Source organism: Diuraphis noxia, unplaced genomic scaffold, assembly GCF_037042655.1.
Source record: "Diuraphis noxia isolate RWA-SAM2 unplaced genomic scaffold, SU_Dnox_SAM2 contig0001, whole genome shotgun sequence".
NCBI classification, from domain to species: Eukaryota; Metazoa; Arthropoda; class Insecta; order Hemiptera; family Aphididae; genus Diuraphis; species Diuraphis noxia.
Genome location: NW_028301711.1, coordinates 78184845 through 78196823, shown reverse-complemented (window position 1 = coordinate 78196823; position 11979 = coordinate 78184845). Strand labels below are relative to the sequence as shown.

General features: G+C 27.9%; 2 pseudogenes; both read left to right on the top strand.

Moving 5' to 3' along the window:
- The first annotated feature begins 208 nt into the window (after positions 1-208).
- Positions 209-1956, top strand: LOC149061884 (uncharacterized; annotated as a pseudogene).
- A 363-nt stretch (positions 1957-2319) lies between these two features.
- LOC149061883 (uncharacterized) lies at positions 2320-9678 on the top strand (annotated as a pseudogene).
- Positions 9679-11979: the final 2301 nt, after the last annotated feature.

The window sequence follows — 11979 nt, the reverse complement described above, 5'->3', positions numbered from 1 at the left end:
TAACAATAATATTGGACGAACACTGCAGTTAAAATGAATTGTGATCATTCGTAGTATGGTGTAATCCTGAGTCCTGACGCAGCTCTCGCCTAAATATATAAAGTTATTATAGATTGAAAAAGTAGTGAAGAGGAGGGGATTGGTAAAACCACACACTTGTATGTGGTGAAAAAGGTACGTTATAGGCTATAGGCCAGGAGTTCCCAAAATGAACTATTCCCCCTCCTTGTTGATGATTCTGAAATTCAAGAGTCCTGCTTTAACCTCTGCTTTACCAAGTGATTCTAGGGCATTATTGAAAACATCCAAGACTAAATTTTGTTCAAAAATAGTTTTTCCTGGAAAATATATCCATATAGGACTTGAAAAACAACTTAAAAGAATTATTTCTGGAACTTTTCAAGATTTAATTCATAGTTTCAAACTAATAATCACTATAGATGGTATTCCAATTATTGTTAAAAGTTCAAACATACAAACAAGTGATACCAATTTTATTTGGGATATTATCAGATATAAATTAACTACAAAATAATGTGTTCCCAATTGGTTTATAGTTTGGTAAAGGTAAACCTCATGATATCGATTGTTACCTAGAAGAATTTGTTAATGAAGTCAATTATTTATCAGAGAATGGTATTTTACATCAAAGTGGAAAAACAATTCCAGTAAAAGTTAGTTGTTGCTTTCTGTTGTGATGCCCCTGCAAAGGCAGACATTCTTGGTATAAAGTCTTTTAGTGGGTATAACTCATGTACAAGGTGTGTTGTTAAAGATGAATCGAGTAACAATCGTAGAGTATTTACAGATCTTGATTGTGTACTAAGAACAAATGAAGATTTTCATAATTGGTCAGATACAGAATTTAGAAAAACTGAAACGTTACTTACAAAATTCCCAGGACTGCATTTTAACAACTCGTTTGTTTTAGATATAATGCACCTTGTTTATTTAGGAGTAACTCGTACTATGATTTTAACATTGAGTTCAGGAAATGTTCCTCACAAATTGTCTAGCCAACTCTGTCTTAGATTATCATCATTATTAGTTGAATGTTCATGTGTACCTATTGAAATTAAGAAGAAGCCAAGAGAACTGAAACATTTACTTCGTTGGAAAGCTACTGAATTTCGAACATTTTTGCTATATCTAGGACTAGTTGTCTTAAAATCTGTTTTTATTAGTAAAAAATATGAGAACTTTTCAACTCTTAATTTTGCAGTGACTATATTATTGTCACCTACAATGTGTAAAGATAGTGGATATGTAATTATGCCAGATCATTACTACGGTATTTTGTTGAAGACTTTATTCATCTGTATAGTAAAGACTATATCACTCATAATTTCCACGGTTTAATTCATATAGTAGATGACTCTGATAACTATTCAGGAATAACATCAAATTTTACTTTAGAAACAATATCTGCATTTCAATTTGAAAATTATTTGCAAAAAATTAAATCAATGGTGCGAGGGTATAATAAATCAGCTGAACAAATTTGTAATCGATTAGGTGAATGTTTTTTATTGGAAAACTATTTTGAAACTCCTCGGCAATCATCATTATCAAAAATATCAAATATTCACTGTGATGGTCCTCTTCTAGCAAATTGTTGTGGACCACAATAGGTACAAGATTCATATGTTTCAACACTTTCAATTAAGAATAACAAAACCTGATAATTGCTGTGGGTCAAAAAATGGTGATATTATAATGGTGAACAACTTTGCTTATTCAAAGTCACTAAAAACTGAAGTTGTCATTGGTAAAAAATTTATATCACAATAAGATTACTATTCAGTGCCGTGTAATAGCTCATCACTTGGAATTTATGTTGTTCAACATTTATCCATCTTAAAAATGTGGCCAGTTTCAGAAATTTGCTTAAAATATATATATTTTCCATACAAAAATCAGTCATATATTGTCTTACCTTTAGTTCATCTATGTTAAATACCTATTGTAAATGTAAAGATTATTTATTGGGATAAGTATATTTTGTACTTTTAATATTAGGTTATAAGTGTTAGATTTCTGAACAATAAGATGGAGAATATTACTTCTAAAGCATGTAAAATATTTGTTAATTTAATTTCAAACTTAAATGCTGAATGATGTAAATTTAATGATTATGTATTCAGTTACCTATCTATTTTTTATTTTAAGTTTAAGGTTGTTTATGTTTGCTTATGAATTGAGGCAGAGAATAAAATAGAAAAAATATACCCCTGGGTATGACACTTTTGTAGGTAAAAAATAATATATTTTTTAAAACTTATTTTATCCAACTTAGTTTTAGATAATACCTATGCAATAATGTGGTCATTAATCAAAATTATTAATACTGATGAGATAACATACTATGATGTGGTACCGATAAAATTAATTGTAAATGATAGACACTGCTTATACCCTGTTGCTCGTGTAAGTACTATAAAAAAGTTGGCAAAAGAGAACACCGATTGGAAAGAGGATTGGGAAGTGTTCAGTATGGTTATTATTGAACGAGATATTAGTGAGTTTAATATTTTATAATTAATTTAGTAAGACATTTGTTGTGTTAATAATCAATTAAATTGTTTTCTTATTACTGCAATGTGCAATTAATTACAAATTATCATTGGCAACTTTTTATAGTGCTATTTTTATGCCACAACAAGTTATTATTAACCTATATCATATAATATTTGAAAAAAATACTTACATATATCAAAATTGATTTATTCTTATATAGGTGATTATGAAAGAGGATACAAAATGATGATTAAAGCAAATAAAAACAAAGTGAGTCAAATTTAGAGTCAGAATTTGAAATGATAGTTAAAGGTTGCCGAAATAAAACAACTTCTTCAAGGCTACTTTTTGAAATTAGTAGTAGCAATGAGGATATTGCTCTGGATAAAAATGATCTACATCCTCTGACCAGTTCTACTGAAGTCCTAGAACCACAAGCCAGTTTACGACCAACCAACATTGATCGTCAGTTTCCTACTCCTCCACCTATATTGTTGAAATCTGCTACAAAGAGGACATATAATTAAATATCAACATTGTCACCTTCTACTTCAAGCTCAATTTCTAGTGCTCTTATAAGTACTCCAGTCGATAGTGGTAAGATTTCTAAGCCTGTATATCCTTTAATAGGTACACGTTATAGTAAGAACGAACACCGATGCTCTTCATCAGACCTGTGTTTCATTTCTGGTGAGTTAAAAATCTTAAATTATTTACTGATTATTTTTAAAGTTATTAATTTTAATTGTACCATTATTGAAGCCGATATTATGAAATTAAGAAATACTGTTTCTTATATTAAACATCATCTCATTGATAATAAGGATACAACCGATGATAAAAAACCTGTAGTAGTATCTAATTATAAAATGGACATTGTAGTATTTCCAATAAAAAGTGAAGATGGTCTTAAAATGTTAGAAAACAAACTTGAAGATATTGAATATTTCCATAAACTGGTGATTATGAAATGTTTAAGGTAGCTAGTAGTTAAATTAATATTTTTTTTTTTTATTTATGAAAGTTTTAACTAATGCATAATAATATGTTATGTGTTAGTTAAATTATATAACACATTTTGATTTAATATTATAGTAAATACCTAAATTCTTTTAAATTAATAAGCCAAGGTTAGTTTATATTATATATATATATATATATATATATATAGTTCCTAAATAAAAATTCTCTCCTAAGTAATATAATTTCATTATTCCTATCTATATTGAAGAACATCACTATACTAAAAACAAGTACTTATATAATTTGTATACCAATTAATATATATAATATTTTAAGCACATAGATATATTTAGGCTTATGAAGAACAAAATTATTAAATACTATTGTAAGTTATTAAAAAACATTGTGTTTATCTTCGCACCCATAGGCTCTATATATAGCGCCAAAATCTCTGAATCTATCAACTCATTATCTTGATAAATAATAATTTTTTCAACTTTGGATTTTTACTAAAACATTGTAATTATTTTAGCTACAATAATACACAAATAAACTTAAAATCAAAAAAAAAAAGTTAGTGTTGTGAATTTGTGATATCCTTTAATAAAATTATATTTTCTGTATTTTAAAATATGTTTTAGACCATGTATTAATAATGTACAATTAACTTAATAGGTGTCCACAATTGCATTTACCAATGGTGGGATAAAGAGTTTATCTAAAATGACAACATCGACAATGAGAATAATGTTTTTGGATGAATTTATAGCAGATTATAGTTGGATGGGGCAAAAAAAATAAAAAAAGTCTTGAAGCAAGTCCAATTCACAAAGTTATAATAATAGTAGGCAATATTCATATCAACTATATTTTATTATTTACAATTTTAATATTTGTTAAGAAGTTTCACATCCTTGAATTACACACAACATTGTTAATTTTCTAAGCAGGGGCGGACTGGGAAGGGTCCGGCCCACTATTCCAAGTTCATTAGCATCCCTATTATTACAAGTCTCACCCCCTCCCCCCCCCCAAAAAAAAAAAAAAAAATTAAAAATTAAAATATTTACTCATATTGTGATTACGGGCCTATATAAATTTTGTGGACCAACGCCCAAATTATCTTTTATACAAAACAATAATTACTGAATGTTATGAATATGTTAATGGTTTTTATAATATATTATATTATATGTTGTTGTACAATATCTAAATGGTTAATATTGTCATCAACATAACTCTTGCTAAAATCTTGTATACATAATAATGAAAACAACATAAATGCATAATAATATAATCAATGTGATAAATTTGATATAACATAAAACATAATTAAACAAAATAAAAGTAATGATATTTTATAGCATTATAGGTACTTAGGTGCAGTTAATATAAATTTTAATATTTAATATTTTGATAACAGCTTAGACAATAACGGTGATGAACTCTTTACTATTTCAAGTATGTCTTCAAAATCAATTTCGTCTAAAATTTCTTTTTCGACTGTCATAAGGAGAAATGCTTCCAAGGGTTCATTTCCAAGAGAAGAACGTAAACGATTTTTAATTATTTTCAATTTACTAAAAACACGCTCGCAATTTACTTGACTCATAGATAGTGTTAATACAAATTCTATGGCAGTAAAAAGATTAGCGTATAAAGGAGAATGCATATTAAGTGAATAAATTAGTTTGTGAACACACAAGAGACAAGAATCACGATTATGTCCATTATTATTTTCTTTCATAGACTTGTGACATCCTAAAAAAAAATGAATTTCCTATTAAGTTTTCAGTTATACTTGTTTATATACCTAGGTTTATATGTTACAACCTACCTAAATTGTTTTTTTATTTTACCAGTCCTGATATCTGTGGGAAGTTCATATAAATTATCTTTAATCCCATCATCTTCTTCATGGCTATTGTCATCAATGCTGTCATATATTATACGATTAGATTTGTTTAGCGGTTGTATAACACTATTGTAAATACTTGCAAAATGTTTTAATTCAGCAATTAACAATGGATGGTCTACTGATGACATAGTAGACAATTTTTGTAACGCTGATTCTGGAAAATCATCTGAATTCAAATCCTTAAAATGTTTTGGTAGAAGATATTGCATGTCAGCAATTAAACTTGTATTATTTGTAAATCTCTCTGACAGGCTAGATTTTAGTTGATCAATAATACACAGGAACACTTCAACCTTAAATTTTTGTTTGGGATTTATTGGTGATTCATCGCTACATATTTCGTCAAACATTCACTTTGTACGCCTTATTTTGTTTTGTTTTATTTTGTTTTATATTTAAAATATGTACCTATTGTATAAATAGAGAAAAAATTTAATTTTCAAATAACATACCTGTATACTAAATTGTTTATCTCCCAATTCACCTTCAATTTTTCTTCTTATTAACTCTAATATAGCTAAGATAACTTTATTGACTGTATTCTTGGAGAGCATAGTTACTAAAGATCCTCTTCCTTTAGAATTATTAGAAATATTTTCTTTGCGCTTTTTACTGCTTTCAATTGCAACTGTCAATTAATAGTCATTTAAAATTGAATCTCGCTTGGCTGTAAACTTTAAGAGTTCTAAAAAGTTTCCTCTATTATAGTTAATATTCTCACAGTTAATATTATATAAAGATTCAGATGAACCTGAACCTCTATAAGGGAGATTTTGTTTCCCCAAAAGCTTAACAATTTCAAAAACTTGCTCTAAAACATGAATACGTTCAAGTGCTTGTTTTTTTTTTAAGCTCATCATATTTCTATTTACAGAATTTTCAATATTGTAATTATTGGATGCTAGAATATATGCTTCCACAGCTTAACTATGAACTTGACTATTTTCATGTGATTCAATGGTAGCATATATATTTTTGAAATTTGTACATCCAGAACAAAAATTACTAGCTGAAGAACTGAATACCATGCAAATTGTGCAATACACAGCGATTACATAATTATTGCCTTTACATTGTACAGTCAACCATTTTCTTGGTATTAAATTACCTTTTAGGTCTGTTCGATTATATATTCTGTGAAGAGACCATGCTACATTTTCTAAAAACTTAGGTTGACAAGGGTGAATTGTATTAACAAACTCCAATTTTTGAACCACGGTTAAACTTTTAGGATTTGTCGGAAATTTTAAATCAATTTATATAGTATAACCATAATTTTTCTACAAAAAAAAAATCTCATATAAAATTAATGTATAAAGTATCTAATTAAAATGGCAATAAGCAAATGTACTCACAACAGGATTGTCAGTTGTCGATGGACAAACCAAAATAAAATCAGAACCAGTTTTTCCAATACTACTATTCATAATACCTGTCTCATCATCTATAATACTATTGATATTGATATTAGAATGTGTAATACTATCTTCTACCTAATGCAATCAAACATTTAGAAACATAAGTTTTTTGAATTCTATAGTCTACAACACATATTGAAATAACAGTTTAAACCTAGTTTTTTTTTTTTTATACCTTTGTGTACATTTTTCTTTATTTACAGTTTATATACTTTATACTTACAGTAAAAAATGTAGGATTTTTTTTTCATTACCATCAGATTCTATTACTAATTCGAAACTTTTGTCATTGGCGTTTAAGTTATTGGCACTATGCACAGTGGATGTACTGGTACATACAGGATCCTGCAATGATAAATGAAATATAAGTTATTTTGAATAAGAATATATAATTTATGTATTCTATAGTCTACAACACACATTGAAATAACAGTTTAAACCTAGTTTTTTTTTTTTAAATACCTTTATGTACATTTTTCATAATTTACAGTTTATATTTTTCAACATGGTAGGTATATAATATACTTTAATACTTACACTAGAAAATGTAGGATTATTTGTTTTTATTTCGAATTCCGACGTATCATCATTACAATTATCTAAAAACGCCAATGCAATATAAATTAAAATAGGTACTTAAGGACTTGAGGTACAAAATTGAATTAAATAAACTTATAAACTTACCACTTCGTGTAATAATTGAACAAAATTGTAATTTCTTCTGTTTTGGATGACTTCCTGCTGCTTTTAGTTCAGCAATTCGTTTAGCTCTAATTTTTTCTGCTCCTCCTTTACGATTAGTTTTGACTTTATGCATTTTTATTTTTTAGTATTGAGTATTAATCGTACCTATTATACTCGTTACTCAATTTATTGCGCTTCGGAGTTCGGGGACATATTATCAGAGCCCAACTTAGGGGGGGGGGCTAGGGGGGCTGCAGCCCCGGGCACCGATATTATTTGGGGCCCCGAGCCTCTGTTGATATTTAATTATTAAAGTGGCATTTTGAAATAATTGTATGGTATTATTGGTTACGTAGTTTCGTTAGTCACGTAGGTATCGTAATGGAATTTATAATAAATTATTTTCTAATTGATAACATAAGCTAATAAGTTTTAAGATAAAGTTGGTCAAAAGCACTTTATTACATTTCTTTATTTATATTCATATTTTTAATTTCATCGTTTCATTTTTATTAATATTTATTAAGTAATTAAGGTACGTTTTCCTTACAGCGTCCGGACCTTGCGGTTAGTCGACACTAGACGCGGCATTCAAACGCTGCGTCAAAACGGTTTTACAAACAGCGTCTAAACGTCGCGACCGTTCCAAATTCTTTACAAATATTCAATCGAAAATAACCAAAACCAAATGTATTGTCAACTTTTTTTCTAAATTGTTAAAAAACTTTTACAAATCAAAATCTGGAATTAAGAAGCGTCACCAATCAGTCGATCTTTATTGGACTGTTGGTCGATCGCGATAAAAGTGTAGTATACACGATACATTATATTGTATGAACTTTATGTTCTAGTATAAAAAAATGCAAATAAATAAATATATGTCGATCTTCAGTTTTAAATTTAGGAATATATTATTATTATGGTATAATTGATTTATAATCTTAAATAAATTGAATATAACAAATCTATATAGCATAAAGACTACATTTATAATTTAAGTTGATTATTTAAAATTTAGATAATTAATTTTGGGGCCCCATTAAAAAATTTGACCCGGGCCCCAAAATTCCTAAATTGGGCTCTGCATATTATAATAGTAACCACAACAGTACAATACAACACGTCAACGCCAGACAAATAGACAATTAACATTTAACAACACTATTCTCTTATTTTTTCCGATATGAACACAAAACATATAATAATCAGGTTAGGTTATATTATTGATATCACTTGGTTAATCAATAAATTTGAAAATAAAACTATTTATATCCACTAAAATTAATGTACCTATATTACTTTGCGGTAAACGTACGTCGAACAGTATACTACTCATAAGTCATAATAACATTATTATTTAGTCTATATTAATATTTTAATATTTTGTACTATGTGTTAACGGGAAACGGCCGCCGCCGTTTAAAGCGTCCAATATAATAATAATTTATATTATATTATAGAAAGATAATAAAAAAAAGTGCAAATATCAAATTATAGATATCTTTGCTTGTGGCCCAAAACGTATAAGCAGGTACCGGCCCACTGTGCTATAGAATAGTGGCACACCGGGTTAGTCCGCTACTGTTTCTAAGGCTGATTCTTACAATATCCAGTTAAAGTTGTCGGACTCTTATAAGCTCCGGAATTCTGCCGGTAATAAAATCTGTTATCAGTCTGTTATTAGCATTAACTGATTTAACTGACACTACCGTATATTGTAAGAACGACCCTAACAGTAATAAAGAATAATTTTGAATAGAGTTATTAATGTTTCATAAATCTCGTAGTAAATCACACACTTTTATAATGTAATGTTCAAAATTGTAAAGAAGCTTGTTTCCAAATTAAATGTGTATATCTCATATTTTGTATTAGGTACATTATTTTATGTCATATTATATTGTTTTATACTTTTTTATTAGGTGCGATATAACACAAATTTCCTACCACTACAAAAGCTGGTATTATAGAAATCATAAGCCCATGGATGGCTCAGAGCGAAACCAGAATTAAAAGGTATACATTTTCAGTTATTTTATTTACATTATTATAAGATTTAAATTAAATATACATTTTTTAATATGATTGTATTTATTAATTATAGAAATGCCATTAAATTATCTTTAGACTACTGCAGCAATAGATGATGATCTTGCCACATCTGACCAGCCTATCTGACCTAACCAGCATTTTTTAATGTATAGTCTTATTTACAATTGTTTAATTGTTACCTATTCGTTACATCCAAGTTCAGTTATTATTATTTTTATTTCATACTTAAAAATTGTTTTTTTATATAAATAATTATACCTATGTATACATTATAGATACAAATTTTATTATATACTTTTATTGTTATTTGTTACATCCAAGTTTGGTTATTGCAGTTTTTATTATATAATTATACTTAAAAGTTGTTATTTTCTTTTAGTAGTACTAAAGTATACCCTATTATAGTATACCTATTACCTATGTATACATTATATATATTTTATTAAGTATATATATTATTATTTTATTTTGTATTAATTGTATACATATTGATATTATGCATATAACCATAAAGGTTCTTTATCATTTTATTTAAAATTAATTTTTTTTGTGTGTTTCATACTATTAAATTATAAATTAATAATTTTTTTTTTTTTTAGTAAACAATTTCTTGCAATTCTATACACATAGGGTGTGTATAAAAAAAAAATAACATAATGTACCTACCTATAATAAGCTGAAAACACTGCATTTTTAAACTGCATATGTTTAAAAAACATTTAGAAAGTTTTTAAAAAATATATTAAAAACCTTTTTTGTTTATTTAAAAACGACCAAAAAATAATTTAAATACATTAAAAAAATGTTAATTAAACATATTTATTTCTATGGAAAAGCGGCCATCAAAACATTGCTATATTATATGTTTTAAAAACCTTTTTTTATATTTTTAAAAACACTTTTAAAATACTTTATTGCTCATATAATATATTATAATTCTCTCTTTGTATAATTTTTTTATCTATGATATTTTCATTGCTTGAATAAAAGTTATTTGTTGGAAATGAGTGGGATATGCATTTTGGGAGTGCATTATAATATTTAGTCATACATTATGGAGGATAAATTATATGACATTATTTTTTTTTTTTTTTTGGAAATTATTTTCGATTGCGTCATATTGTAATGGTGTTGTGTAGTCTTTCCCATATCGTGTTGTTTCTTTATGCCCAAACATGGTCATAATTTAGAACGTAGACAGTGAAGAATGTTAATAGCTTACTGCGGTGATGTGTCCTTTTTGTATATTTGTTGTGATGTAATTGTTTAGGAATGTTGGTAGATAAATATTTCTTATACCAGGTACCTACTATGTTTTAATTGTGTCTGATTTTCTACACCTAAATATGTTTGTAATTATTGGTTTCATTATTTTATACTTCTATCTATTTAATTACAGAAGTACAGAGAATATTATCTACTATAGAGCTTAACTATTTTAAGTGGTAGTTACTCATATGGGTTTAATTAGCTCAGTATGTTTTCAATCAAAATATTTCGTCATTAATTACCAATGTTCGTAAATCACATACCTATTTTAATACGTCTATCAACCTTGGACATACTAACGACATTATATTAATGACACCTAATATAATAAAACATTAACCACATTTTTTTAGTGTTGTAGTTATCTACATAAGTATACACAAAATAACATTTAGACAATGGAATTTACTGATTTCCCGCTATTATTATTATTTACCTACCGATTTTTTCGGGACGCAACTATTATATTATTCAATGGTTCCGTTACAATCGTTGTCCGCTGTCTTCTCGAGGTGTAATCAGAGAGGAGTTCCTGTTCCAGCTCAATGATTATATCTGGAACATCCCTGTCCATAGTTGCCGACCAATGCATTGGTCCACGGCCTAAAATAGTGTGCAATGCGACACTGTTAGCATGATGTGTTGCATCTCATAAGGAGTGTAGGTTAAAAATACATGTTCTAAACTCGAGTGCTAGAAGCATACCGATATTATTGTGTATAAAGTACTGATAGCAGTACACGCGTTAATACATCATAATTGCATAACAGTTATTGTCGGAGTTATTGTGTATAGCAGGTAGGTATCATAGCTATTAGCTATGTAACATCGGGGAATTATCGATTCCGCCGAAACTACCTGCTTAGGAAAAAGGTTTATATTGATTCCGCCGGCTATTAATTCCGCCGGCTACTGATTATAAAATCTACATATTGATTCCGCCGGCTATTAATTCCGCCGGCTACTGTTTATAAAATCTACATATTGATTCCGCCGGCTACTGATAGGTTAGGTTACTGATACGTTTTGAAGGTATAAAATAAAAATGTATAAATGTAAATAATTTTGATAATATTTGGTCACATGTCTAAATTGAATAGCAATACGTACGGTTTGAAATAAAATGTTTTCAACACGCATAATATTATAAGAAACCCG